The following is a 14,093-nucleotide window of genomic DNA, read 5'->3' on the forward strand; positions in this document are numbered from 1 at the left end:
ATCTTCGTTTGCTTTGCTTTCAAGGCAATGAATGCCTAGTCTTAAAGTTTAGCAAGTGAATGTCTCCTGAACAACAGGGTTGATTATTAGTACCGCTGGAAGTTCCTCATAATGTTATCCATTTCTTTATACTTTTACTTAAAGTACCGCCATTCCAACCTATTCATAGACCATTGGGTTGGTGTTACCTTGTTTTAAGACACTGATTCTTCTCTGTGGGAATCTGCAGTTGTTACCCCAGACTAAGTGAGCAGCTCACACTTACGGATGGAACTTGTAAGCAACAAAGAACTGAAGCCTGTGGGTAACCTGACATGCTCATTAAAATGTTGTGGTATTAAGCAGCCTGTAAGCCACGAGTTATTTTTATTTATTTATGGCAAGGGGAAAAAATGGGATTTTAAACATGGGAGAAAAGCCTTGTCATTTAAGGTCGGATTTAATTGGCATAATTTTGGGGGAAAAAAAAAAAACAAAAACACAAAACCTTTGCCAAAGTAAATTTCTACAACTGTTGGTAGTAGTACAATGGTAACTTTGGTGGAAACCGGAGGCAGGAGTGAGGAGTATTTGAACCTTATCAAAATCTCACCCGTGACCCTCCAAGTCTACTGGGGGCCGATCATACCCGCTCTGAGAACAGCTGGAACGCAAGTCTCACAAGAGAGGGCCACCGGCGCACACAAGTTAAGGACTGCCGAGGCGTCTCCTGCGAGGTAAACACGAAGTCGCTCGGTTAGTGGGAAGAAACCAGAGGTGGCCTCTGGGGCAGATACAGCAGGACCTGCTTCTGCCCCTTGACCTCCTCGTCCTCCTCTCTCCAGCGGCGGCGACCGCAGTTAACAGCGGCAGTGGCGGCTGCTGCCACTGCTCTGCCGCTGCCGAGTCGGTCACCTGGGCACCCGAGGAGCCGCGCCGCTGCTACCGCCCCGGCGGCCTCCCGGAGTGCGCGGAGGGGGCGGCGGAGGAGCGAGATATCCATAGTAACCGAGGATGCGAGGGGCGCCGAGCAGGAGCAAGTGCCTGGGAGCCAGGAGGAGGACCCCGCGCGCCGGCAACTCTCAGTGCTAGGCGCCCTGCAGCCCCCGCGCGCCGCGCCTGGGCCCGCATCGCTCTCGCAGTGAGGGTCCGCCCGAGCGGTAAGCCCTCCCCGGCGGCCAAGCCGACACCTCCCACCCGCCTTGCCGCCCACCCCGGGCAGCAGCCGCGGAACAATGGAGAGTGCAGCCAGCAACCCAGGAGACGGCGCTCGGGGGAGGACGCGCCGCCGCCGCCGCCGCCGCTGCCGCCAGGGCAGGCGCGCGCCGCATGGAGCCGGGCGGGTGCGAGGGCGCGCGGCGGGGGGTGAGGGGCACGCGCCGCGCCGGGGGCGGGGGCAGTGGGGGGCGCGTGCGCGGGCCCGGCGAGCTCGCGGGGAGAGCCCGGCGCTCGGCGCAGCGCGGCGCGGCCAAGCTCCACGCCTCTCCCGCCCCTCCTCGGCGCGCTCGCCCTCGCCTCGCCGCTCGCATTCGCTGGGGGCGCCCAGAAAGATGCACAGAGGCAACGGCTAGGGGAGCGGAGGTTCAAGCCACATGTCTGCGTCCTCGGGGGCCGGAGCCCGCCAGCCCTCGCGGATCCCGGCTCGCGGCCAGCCCGAGTGGCTCGGGTGAGTAGCGGCACAGCGGCCCCCTCGATCCGCGGCCCCCGCTTGCCGAGACGTGGCTCCAAGAAGTGGTGCCGCAGCCGGGGCAGAGGCGGAGGAAGCCGAGTCGGGCAAGCCGGGAGGGCTGCGGAGACGCTTTGCCGGGGCAGGTGTTGCAGCCTCAGCTAGCGGTCTCCACGGGTGGGGGGCAGGAGGGGGACTTATTTTTTCAAACCTGTTCTGGTTATCGATTACCCCACCACCCCCGGGTTGAGCGCATTTTCCATTTCCTTTCCTCATTCTTGGGGTTCCGAGGAGTTTGAGGAGGTAAATTGCTGGGTGTCTCTCCAAATGGTTTGACTTTCACAGTGTGTATTTTCCAAAGGTCGTTTGTCTTTAATATTAAAAAGCCATGCCAAGTCCATGTAATTTCCAGGTGCGCTGTGCATCGCCTTTAAGGAATAGCAGAAAGAATAGACGCTGGCAAGGTTGGTGTGGAGTGTGCTCCCTTTCTCTCCCCTCGTATTTCTTTCTACATTGATTAATTAGAGGGGGACGTGGGCATGGACTTTCCAATGTTAAGCCTTGGAGAGCAGGAGCAGAGCAGCAGAGACTGCGATTTGCTGCTTCGGTGAAGGTCGGGTCAGTGTTTCCAGCGAAATTCCAATTTGCGTGCTTGTAACTTGGATGTGATTTTACTCCAGGTAACAACTTGCCAAAAGCCAAACAAGGTCCTATGTTTATCAGGATGCTGCCGTAGCCCCTTTATTTATTTGTTTATTTTTCCTCCAAGAAAACCAGCCGTTTGTAAACAGCCCCCAAAACAAATAGACAGCTCAGGAAGGTTTCGCGTTTTCAGAGACTGGCCAGGAAGGCGAGTCCTCGCTGCATTTCTCCTCTCTGAGCAACTGAGGTGTGAGTTTGAGAAGACTGGAAATTCAGTCGCGGTGCTGCTTATGTGCGCTGGGCACGTTGGATCAGTAGATTAGAGGCACAGGAACCTTGGAATTGCTTAATGATTCTTAAACACTTATGAGGATACTTGCTCTGTGGACTCCTGCATCTGGAAAGGGAAAACTACAGGAAATAGTGTTGGAATGGCAACATGAGGAATTTAGGTACAACCTAAGACTTTTCTGAAGGTTTGCACAAGTTACTAAGAGAGTCTAGTTCTCTTCTTTGGGGTAGGCTCACGTTAAAGTTGGAAGTCAGAAGGAAGAGAGGAAAGATTAGAAAACCTCTCAGAGGTTTCTTCCAAACCTGTATTCCTTGTACTCCGCAGATGAGCTCGTGCAAGGGGATGCCGCTGGTATCTGGGTTATTCGAGTCCGTAATGTTGACGGCTCTGTGATAAAATAGGCTATAATGAGTAGTGCTGGCATTATGCCACCGGAAAGGCTTCCTCAGAAGTGTTTCATTCTGTCGTTGTCTATCCTGAGTAGTGCTGGGTGTGTTAGCAGTGATTCTCTTGGACTCAGAGAAGAAAGGAGTAACGAATACAAATGAAATTAAAACAGACGCATGCTGCCTGGGAGACTTGATGCCAGTGTCATACAAAAACATTGTTACAAATATTAAAAAAAAAAAAAAAAACCTTCAGAATGCAGGGGGAAATATGATGTTGGGGGGAAAAATAGTGAAGTATCAGTGCTCGTTGTTCAAGGATGGAAACCTTGTCCTGCAGTTGCTAATTGCCAAACTTGATGTTACTGCATTGGAGTTACTTTGCTTGGTGCAGTTTGGCACCTTGAGTAGAAGCAATGTTTTTTTCTTAAGCCATGACAGTAGAGTGACAATAGATTCATGTGTCAGAAATGGGAGACACCCATACTGTTACAGTTTCCCTAATGGGGGCCAGAAGGAGAAAACAGTGTTTTGCCTCTACCTGGAGATCAAATCTCCATTAAAATAATTTTGAGATATAGATACAGCATGGTATATTATTTAATATGATGTTTTGGGATAACTAGTTTTTAAAAATAAAACTGCACAAGTGCATTTATTTGTCAGCAGTTTAAAGTGACAATCTTTGAATAGTTATTAACAACATAAAAGTTTGCAAGTTTAACCAAATTTCTATACATGAATCGAATTCTGATACATTTCTTGTCTATTAATTTACTGCATATGATTACCTTTGGTCAGAAATATTTAGGGGATCACTTCCTTTAAGATAGCAGTACTGTATTTGTTTAAAGTTACCTTACATATTCGAAATAGGGTATAAATTGACAGACAGTACATTGTGGGGGAAGGCATTCCTAATAATCATTTATGATGTTATTATTCTATTTTAAATGTTGGCAGATGTTTTCCAGTTTGTTATCAAGCCATTCTCATTGTACCATTCATTGAATAAGCATATTTGAGCACCGTGTGTTTCGAAGTAGGTTTATCCTTTCTCTAAATGAAAGGCAGACATGTTCTCAAAATCTTATATTGAAATAAATGCTGTGGCATTGACAGTGTTATAGCATTGGCACGTTCTGTAGAAACACCAAGGAGAGTTTACTGATGCCCTCATTTCTGACCAGATGCTGGCATCAACATATGTCATAGTAATATCCATCAAACCAATAAATGTCCTGAGAGGAATGAACAATTAGCAAAATTAATTAGAAGATCTGCTTGATTAAAGTCATTAATGATCATGAGTAAAACATTTGTATTTGTATAGGTGTGTTTGGTTTTTACGCATTTTGGATTTTATAGCAGTACCTTAGATTTGGTTAATATTTACAAGTGCCAGCAATCAAACTATAACATCTTCCATGGACCACCAGTAATTAACAGAAGTGTGAATAGACTCCAGTTGACTACCCATTTTTTCCTTCTGTGGACAATAGCCAATAACAAAGCATAAGTGTTTGGTATTTAATTTAATAGCAGTATATATCAATAAACTGAAAAAAAGCATGCATATTTGAGTGAATATGCATTGAGTGAAACATTACATTGGCTATTATATGTAATGTTTTTACTCTTGTATGTATATTTGGTTTCCTTAAAATGGTTGTTTTCAAAGTGCAGTGCTGTCAATATATTTAGTAATTTGCTTGAGAAAGAACATTTACATGAATGCATTTATCTTCCCACGTAACTGTCAATAATGCATTGTTCCAGAAATCTATTTTTATGTAGATGTAATTTTTATGCAAAAATTAACCTTTCTTATAATTCCAGTGTGAAATGAAAACCACTCCTATTCATCTGATATTTTCTCTATCTTCATGGAACCATGAGATGATTTTTTAGAAGTCAAGTATATGATTAAGCTGAGTTCTTTTTTTTTTCTTTAAAAAATTGTGAGAATATATTGGCTTGTCTAGATGAATATCAAAAATTAATTCTCTAAAAATTTTTATGTTTGGCCAATATTTCTCAATGTTGGTATTTACACAGCAAAGATGTACTGGTGGTTTTCTCATATAGGAAATGCAGAGAATATCAAAACAAAACCTGAACCAGCAGAAGCAAAAGTGCATGTTCTAATCTTCTCTGTTACTAAATTCTTTATAGTGTATTTGTTTTTTGGGTAAATCTCAAAACAATTTTTCTGTAAATGACTTGAATGGATTCATCTCTTTAGTGTTTGGAATTAGTGTGCTAAACTGAAACTACTAACCTCAGAGGATAAGCCACAAGAACATTCTCTGGGAAATCAGGGACTACATTGAAATTTTCCTAGATACGCAACTTTACCATATTCTATCACCTTTGTCACTACAGACGGCAGCCTCTGAGGCACATGGGAAAACTGCGTTGGACTCATTAGGTGCCTCCAAGGCTGCTTGGCCATATGTTTGGAGGGTGCTTGATTCTGTAGCTCTAGTAACATTGGATGGGGCTAGGTTTTGTGGCCATTTTAAGACCAACACCTTTCTTGGCAAGAGAACATTGTATTTTAAGAGTATTTGAGCATTCAGTCATTTTCAAAGTACAGTTCAATTAGAATAATGTTTGTAACTATGAGTTTTATTATCTGTTTTTGGTTTTAGTTAAGGCTTGAGAATGACTTGCACGTGGTTGTAACTGCAACAAGTGGTATGTTTTATGTTGTGTAACGTTCATAAAAGTCTCATTTCCCTATGTTTAGACATCAAGACCATGTTGTAGTTATTTTTCTAGAAATATAAAATGTAACTGTAAAAATAAGGCACTTCTCTTTATCTTCATGATTCATTTCTCCAGAAAAGACTTGCAGACCATATGCAGTATCTCTTGGCTCTTAATATATGTATTTTTTTCTGTCTTAACTGTCAACTTAGTATGAAAATAATTGGTTCAAATTGTTTTCTTGCACTATAGCTTTACTCCAGAATGGAAGGTTGGCATTGTCTCTTCAATATCTCTTATGGGGTTGTTTGGTACTCCTGATATGAATGATGCTATTTATTTCACCCTACTGGTAGATTAGTCATAAAAACACTGTTGGTGGGACTGTAAACTAGTTCAACCATTGTGGAAGTCGGTGTGGTGATTCCTCAGGGATCTAGAACTAGAAATACCATTTGACCCAGCCTACTGGGTATATACCCAAAGGATTATAAATCATGCTGCTATAAAGACACATGCACACGTATGTTTATTGCGGCACTATTCACAGTAGCAAAGACTTGGAACCAACCCAAATGTCCAACAATGATAGACTGGATTAAGAAAATGTGGCACATATACACCACGGAATACTGTGCAGCCATAAAAAATGATGAGTTCATGTCCTTTGTAGGGACATGGTTGAAGCTGGAAACCATCATTCTCAGCAAACTATCGCAAGGACAAAAAACCAAACACCGCATGTTCTCACTCATAGGTGGAAATTGAACAATGAGAACACATGGACACAGGAAGGGGAACATCACACACCGGGGACTGTTGTGGGGTGGGGGGAGGGGGGAGCGATAGCATTAGGAGATAAACCTAATGCTAAATGACGAGTTAATGGGTGCAGCACACCAACGTGGCACATGGATACATATGTAACAAACCCACACGTTGTGCACATGTACCCTAAAACTTAAAGTATAATAACCAAAAAACAAAACTCCAAACCAAATTTGGGACAAAGCCTCAAATTAGATAATATATAGTCTCTTAAATTTCAGCATTATTTACAAACTGGCCCTCCCTCCATTTACCCACCCACAGCTACTCTAGACAGGAACCAAGCTGTCTTGGAAGATAAAATTTCCTAGTAGCTAGCAGGAAGAAGTCGTCTTCCCTATCTTCTGATCATTCATCACTAACTTCTTCTTTCCTCTCGTTCACTGCTCTTATCTCAGATATCTTTCCAATCACACGTCCTCTTTAATCCCTTTCCTTCTGAGCCCCTCTCTTCCTAATACCTCCCAGAAACTCATTCTGTTCGTTCCCCTTTTACATTTTTGACACAAACAGTGACTGAAGTAATGACAGATAAGCATTCAAAAAACATACCACCTGTTGTAGTTACAACTACGTGCAAGTCATTCTCGAGCTTTAACTAAAACCAAAAACAGATAATAAAACTCCCAGTTACAAACATTATTCTAATTTAGTGGTCTGTTATCAAAGGAGCCAAAAGCTACACATTTTTGAATGAAGTTCTACCCAATAAAAAGCCAGAAACTTCTACAGCTCTTAAAAATGCCCCGAAGCCAGGTGTGGTGGCTCACGCCTATAATCCCAGCACTTTAGATGCTGAGGCAGGTGGATCACTTGAGCCCAGGAGTTTGAAACCAGCCTGGGCAACATGGTGAAACCAGTCTGTACAAAAAATACAAAGATTAACCTGGTGTGGTGGCGGGCGCCTGTAATCTCAGCCACTCAGGAGGCTGAGGCAGGAGAATCGCTTGAGCCTGGGAGGTGGAGGTTGCAGTGAGCTGAGATTGTGCCATTGTACTCCAGCCTGGGCAACAGGAGTGAAACCCTGTCTCAAAAAAAAAAAAAAAGTGCTCTGACGTTCCCTTCAGAATATCCACAAAAGTCTTCACCAATATGAGAGAGAAATAATAGTCATAGTTTGTTCATATTTAGATCAGTTGAAATGTTTCTTTTTAATTTCCTATTTTCCCAGTGATAATTCATCATGTTGATTTTCTAGCATTTTTGTTGCAGATATACTAACCCATTGTAGGTCCAGTAGACTTTTGTGAGCTAGGCTTGATATTGAATTATTATTTGTACTGTGGCTCATTTTAAAGAACATGCATTCTGAATTCTAAACAACTGACTTAGAAGACAGCTTTGCAAACACAAGCCTTTTTAAGCTGAGAAACAATCTCTGTGTGTATCCATTGAGTGGAGAAATATTTATTAAGTGTCTGCTATCTTCTGGGCACATTCTTTGAGCAGGAGATATAATGATGAACAAAATAGACAAGGTCCTAGTTTTCTAGAATAGATATTTAGTGGGAGAGGATTGATACAGAGGAAGTAAATAAATAAATGGAGAAGATCATTCCAGATGGTGATAAAGGCCATGAAGGCCGTCCAGCAGGGTGAAGCGCTGGAGAGGGAAATGGAGGGAGAAATTAGAAAATCTGGAGGTCTTCCTGAGAAGGTGGCACTCCAACAGAGACCTGAACAGAAGGAACCAGCTATACGGAGATGTTGGAAAAAGAATACCCCAGGCCAGGGGAACAGCTCATGGAGTATCTGTCAGGGGGAGCAAGTGCAGTGTTTGGGGGACAGAGAGCAGTCCAGCGTGACTGAATCCTGGTCAGCTCAGGTCAGCTTTGCTGGTCACGGCAAAGAGTTTGGGTTTTATTCTAAAAACAATATGAAGCAGCTGGAGAATGTAAAGCAGAGGTGTGATCGTTTTACATTTGAAGAGCACACCCTGCCTGCTGTGTAAAGACTGGCTAATACCAGGGCTAGGATGGATACAGGTGGGACCACACGGAAGACTATGAGAGTAGTCCAGGTGAGAAATAATGGTGACTTGGCTGGAAGAAGAAAAAGGAATAGATGTGGAATGATTCAGAATATCAAATTTTGGAAAACGTTGAAATTTTAAAAACACAGGAAAATACAAAGTACAAAATAATTCCCTATAGTTCTCATCATCCAAAATAATATCTGTTACTATCTTGGCATTTGAAGGAAAAAATCATCCTATTATTTTTGAAATATTTGTTATATGATCACAATAAATAATTCAGACAATGCATGTAATACAAAGATTAAATTTTTTAATTACCCCAAATACCACCGCCCAGAAATAACCCCCTTTAGCAGTAGACTTATATCATTTAAGGCATCTTTCTATAAATATGTGCAAAGGGGTTGATACGTGACTGTGCGGATAGAAAGAAAGACTTTATAACCCTGGAGTCATAATGCTGATGCTATTTTTAAATAAAAATTATTAAAATTTATTTTATTGGTGGCTCATGCCCATAATCCCAGCAGTTTGGGAGGCTGAGGCAGGTGGAGAGCTTGAGGCCAGAAATTCAAGACCAGTCTGGCCAACATGGCCAAATCCTGTCTCTACTAAAAATATTTTTTAAAAATTAGCTGGGTGTGGTGGCACACACCTGTAATCCCAACTACTCAGGAGGCTGAGGCATGAGAATCGCATGACCCAAGAGACAGAGGTTGCAGTGAGCCAAGATCACACCACTACACTCTAGCCTGAGAGACAGAGTGAGACTGTCTCAAAAAAATAGTTTTATTGTATTTAACAGCAGAAAAAAAATAAAGGTAAGAAAAACTAAATAATTGTTGAACTTCCAATAAGAGTCTCCGTATTATGGGAGTTATTATTTTCCCTTATGGTTAAGAAAAAGTGCTATGAAAAATATTAAGAAGTTTGATCAGGAGTGGATCAAGATTTCTGTGGGAAGGTTATACAATTTGGGGGCCCTCTTTAAGAAAATGGAGTATATTTTACAAATTTTACAAAAACATGACAATGTGAACACACTGCTGTGACCCCTTCCAGGGCATGGGAAGAAGCAAATCACCTGTGTAGATGAAAAACCTTGAAACTTAAGCTTCGTTAGCGTTACGGTAAATCCACCTCAGAGTTGGAATCATATTTTTAAGCTGCATATTCCAATTTTAAACACATCAGATTGATTCCTTGCTTTGAAAGGTAATGCTTTTGCCCATCTCCTCTCCTCAGCTAACAATTTTAACTAATTTATATTGCCTGTGTTTATAATATTTACCTCTATTCTGTAATCATAATTACTATGGTTATTTAGTATAAATTCCTATGTTCAAATGGATCCATTGCCTCCCAGCCCTTTAGTATATCTTCTTCATTCTGACTGAGTTCTTTGATTCATCACTGAATTGCCTAGATTTCATTGCCAACTGCTTTTTGTTCCTTTTTTTTGAGAAAGACCCATGGATTCTGCATTTGTGAGTTTTTTGTTTTGTTTTGCTTTGTTTTGTTTTTTGGAGAATGTCTTCCTGTTGCTTTTGTAGTCGAACAATATATCATGGCCGAACGTTGTATTCTTATGTCATGTATTCTTTCCATTATAATTTTGCAGCTACTACTTTGTTGTTTAATGGCATTGAATATCGCTGTGTAGTCTGAGGCCACCCTTTGTAGGTGATTTTTTTCTGCCTTTATCCCAAGGAATTCTTTCTTTATCCACATAGCTTAATAACATAGCTAAGATATGTGGAGGTGTTGGATGGTCTGCTTAAGAATTTTCCACAATACAATGTGTTATTTAGATCGGATACTGTATCATATCTTTGAAAATACCTCTTATTCTACTTATATTGTTACCTACTTCAGGAACATCACTTATCCTTATTTTGGATCATCTTTCATCTCTTCCATATCTATTAGTTTATCATTTGATGAAAATCTGTTGTCATTTTCATCTCCATTCATGGTACATGAGTCCTTTCTTCTGCATCAGTAATTCAACTATCAGAAGTGTCTGCTCTGCTTCTGATGTTCTGATTTGTTTGTTGATTCTAAAATTATGATCTTTAGTCCTTAATTTGCTTCCTTAGGTCCACAATATCTTTTTTCATTTCATTCAGATTGCTTCATTATTCTGTCTTTAAACTTCAATTTTCATTGAACTCATTATTCTACAGTAGGAAGTTTGTGTGAGGATTTCTTCCTGTTTATTTGAATAAAATTCTAGATTTAGTTCCTATATGCTGTGATACTTTCATTTTATATTTTTTCTTCACTTTGTTGCTCGCTCTCTCCCTCCCTCTTTCCTTCTCTTTTCCCTCCTCCTGCCTCCCTCCCTTAGAATGCTTGCATATCTGCCGTGCTATTTCTTTTCATCTTGCTGGTGCCTGGGCAGCTTTCCCCAGACATAATGTGAGTAACTTCTTAAATTTCTTCCCACCTTCTTGGAGACCAGTTTGCTTCCTCTTTGAGCTATGTTTTATTGCTTGGATGTATCCACTTTTCTGCGACCTAAAGAAATTGCAGAGGGAGGTAGACAGCTCAGCTCAACTCAAGCTGTATGCAATCTTTGTTAGATTTCCTGGGCCGTGCTTCCTTAGCTTGTGTTAAATGTCTCCATTATCAGCCTTTATTTCACCAAATTGACGGGGTGGGCCAAGGGGGTGGTAGAGGGAGAGATACCAAGGATAGCCTTTTTATAATTAACTAAAGGGTTCCATAAGAGCTAGTAGCTGTCCTCGAGATAACCTGGGACTTGATGGGTTTCCGCAAAATAGTGGGCAGCCCTGGAGTGAGTGTTCACTTCTATTGAATAAGCCCTTTGATCTTCTTTCATTGCACATGTTCCTATTACTCCTCAGTAGAGAAAGGAAACATAAGGATATTCACTGAATGTGTTTTTCTCTAAATTTAGAATTATTAGCAAAAAGTCTCAGAATTTTGTTTACCTCTCTAGGGGTGAACACAGGGTTAAGAACCAAACAACACTGTGTCTCTTTATCCTGTTCCAGAATCTTCTCTTTCGTTGGCTGCCAGTTTTGAAGTTTATTATAGTTGTTATTGTTCCTTTCCTTGAGTGGTTACTGTTGGAACTTTTTTTTCTCATTTTACTAATGTTTACTCTTTTTTTCTCCTTTGGTTAGATATTGAGGAAGGGAAGTTCTGTGAAGCAGTTTAAATTTTCCATCTTAAATCAGACTCTGGAATATATATTTTAGAGATGGAACCTAGAGATCTTGCTAATGAATTAATGTGAAAGATGAGAGAAAGGGAGGAGTTATGAATGACTTCTAAATTTGGGGCCTGTGCAACTGAGTGGATGATGAACAGATTAGGCTACTAGTGAAAGAAGGAAGCAAGAGGGTTTTTTTGGTATTTTAAGTCTGAGAAACTTGACATCCACATGGAATTGTCAAGCAGATCATTGGGTCTAGTATGTCTGGAACTCAGGGGAAAGATCAGGATGCTAGATACACATCTGAGAGACTCCCCAAATAGATAGTTAGCCACGTGCCTAGATGAGACCAGCTAGGGAGAGAGAATGTAAATACAGAGAAGCATATGATGAATATATGCTAATCAAGGTCAAGAGGTACATATGTATGAACTCTTTAGGCTCAGAGTAAACTTTTCTTAATCCAACAAATGTCTGAAATCTTTCAGTACAAACGTATCAGGTTATATGTATGTAAAGTTAATGTTATAAAAATAAAAATAACAGGTTAATGGTTGATATGAATTAGTGAAAATGTAACTCAGAGAAAATATTTAAAGATGGGAAAGTTTATACATCTTGGTCTATACAGTAACACTAGTAAAGTGTTTCCTTTGGGATACCATTTTGACTTGCGTTTAGCTATTAGCATGTAAATGATATATATTTGAAGGTGATACAGATTTGATTTTAAACAAATAGCTATAAATTACTAGTTATGAGGACTCCATTTTTTCTGCTTTTAATGTGAATCTACGTATACGTCTTCATTTAATACACACCTGTATCATTAAAATACAGCTTTGGCTCATAGAAAATGTACATGGTGCATCTTAAAACAGTGCTTTATTTTGAGGTAATGTGCTTAGTGAAAAGAACATTGTTCTGGAAATCAAAAAACAGATTCTAGATCCAATACTTCTAATAATAATTACACTAATAAAAAATAACAGTATCAAACACATATCCTTCTGGTGTGGCAAGCACTGTTCTATGCACTTTATATATATTTACTTTTATAAGAAGTTGTATTGTTTTACAGCTTCCAACTACTTAATCTCTCTGGGCTTTAGGCTCCTAATTTGTAAAGCCAACCTTCCCTTTAACTTTTCAGCATAATTTATCTTAAATTGTAAAGTTTTATCAAGAAACTTTAGAAATGCTTCAAAATGGAAATTGACCCTTTTATAGTCAGGGGAAGATGAAGCATTACAAAACAAAGGAAACCTGGCATCAGGGTTGTAAACGGTGATTTGGGTCCTCTAGGATTGTATCCCTAACATATCTTGCCTCATATTTTTGCTCATGCCCTTTCAAATGCTATCTTTTATTCCAGGTCTTTAAGGTGAGTAACTACAGAAGTATTCCAGCCCTTCCCTGAACTCCCAGCATTTTTTGTGCTTTGTGTTTTGGTATTTGCGTACATATGTTCTATTCTTTATGAGACTATAAGCTACTTGAGGGCAGGGACAATAACCTTTGTGACATTGCTTCACTCTGAAAGTGTCTTGCACATTAGAAACACATCATCATTTTTTAAATTCAATTGTATGTATTTTTACAGAGAGCATATAGATAATGAAATTCAGCTTTTCTATGTAATGAAATAATTTCACTCAAACTAAAAGCATAATATTGTATAAGAGACACTGAAGCAGGGATCAAGACATGAGTCCCAGCTCTGTTGCTTCCCATCTTGTGTGCCCTTCAGTGAGCTACTCTCTAGTTTCAGTTCCCTATGAGTCAAATGGCAATATTGATATATTATTTCCTGGGTTATCGAGCTGTGAGCATTGAAAGAAATAATATATTTGAAGTACATGTTTAAAAGAAAAACACTGCAACCATATGAAACATTTCTATTCCTCTCAAGCAAGATGCAAGACACATGACCAATTATCTTCAACCAATTCTCAGAAACCTTGGGGTTTATGAACTGCTGCGTCCTTCTAAAACCCACACCCCAACTCAAACAGATTTTTTCCTCTCTACTACTGATTTTGAATAAATCTGATTTATTTAACACATTTAATACAATTACTTATCAAATCAGGATGGGCTTAGTGGTAATGTGAGAATGAGTAAAAACCAATGAAGACAATGTGATGGATTCTAAGTACTTCATTTCCAGCTTAGTTCTTCCTTAATTATGCTTCTTTATATTAATTCCATGCAATAATTTGAAGAGCTTTCTTGAATTGTGTCCCTGCATTGTAAGTGAATATAAATAATAGCATCGTACATTAAATCAACAGAGGAATACCATGTAAACTATGGGGTTTGGATTCCTGTGAAGGCTTCATCAAGCACAGCTCTGTCTGGTCACAAAACAGTCTCTGTTTGTTGCAGTGATGAGTGGTTTCCTTACTCTCATGTGACCATCCTCA

General features: G+C 40.5%; 1 protein-coding gene across 27 annotated transcripts in view; it reads left to right on the top strand.

The window, feature by feature from the left end:
• The window catches only part of ANKS1B (ankyrin repeat and sterile alpha motif domain containing 1B), a 1,250,661-nt gene that overhangs the window by 1,087,168 nt on the left and 149,400 nt on the right, over positions 1 to 14,093 (top strand). For 4 of the 27 annotated variants that reach the window (XM_030819781.1, XM_030819783.1, XM_030819785.1 and 1 more), the window contains exon 1: positions 1,385 to 1,645. The exons of 18 other annotated variants lie outside the window; for them this stretch is intronic. The gene's annotated coding sequence lies outside the window, so the exon portion shown is untranslated. Of the gene's footprint in view, positions 1 to 1,384; positions 1,646 to 14,093 lie in introns of those variants that run through there. 5 more of the 27 variants (XM_030819779.1, XM_030819780.1, XM_030819778.1 and 2 more) reach the window with 3 other exon arrangements.

This window comes from Nomascus leucogenys, chromosome 10 (genome assembly GCF_006542625.1).
Source record: "Nomascus leucogenys isolate Asia chromosome 10, Asia_NLE_v1, whole genome shotgun sequence".
In the NCBI taxonomy this organism is placed as follows: Eukaryota; Metazoa; Chordata; class Mammalia; order Primates; family Hylobatidae; genus Nomascus; species Nomascus leucogenys.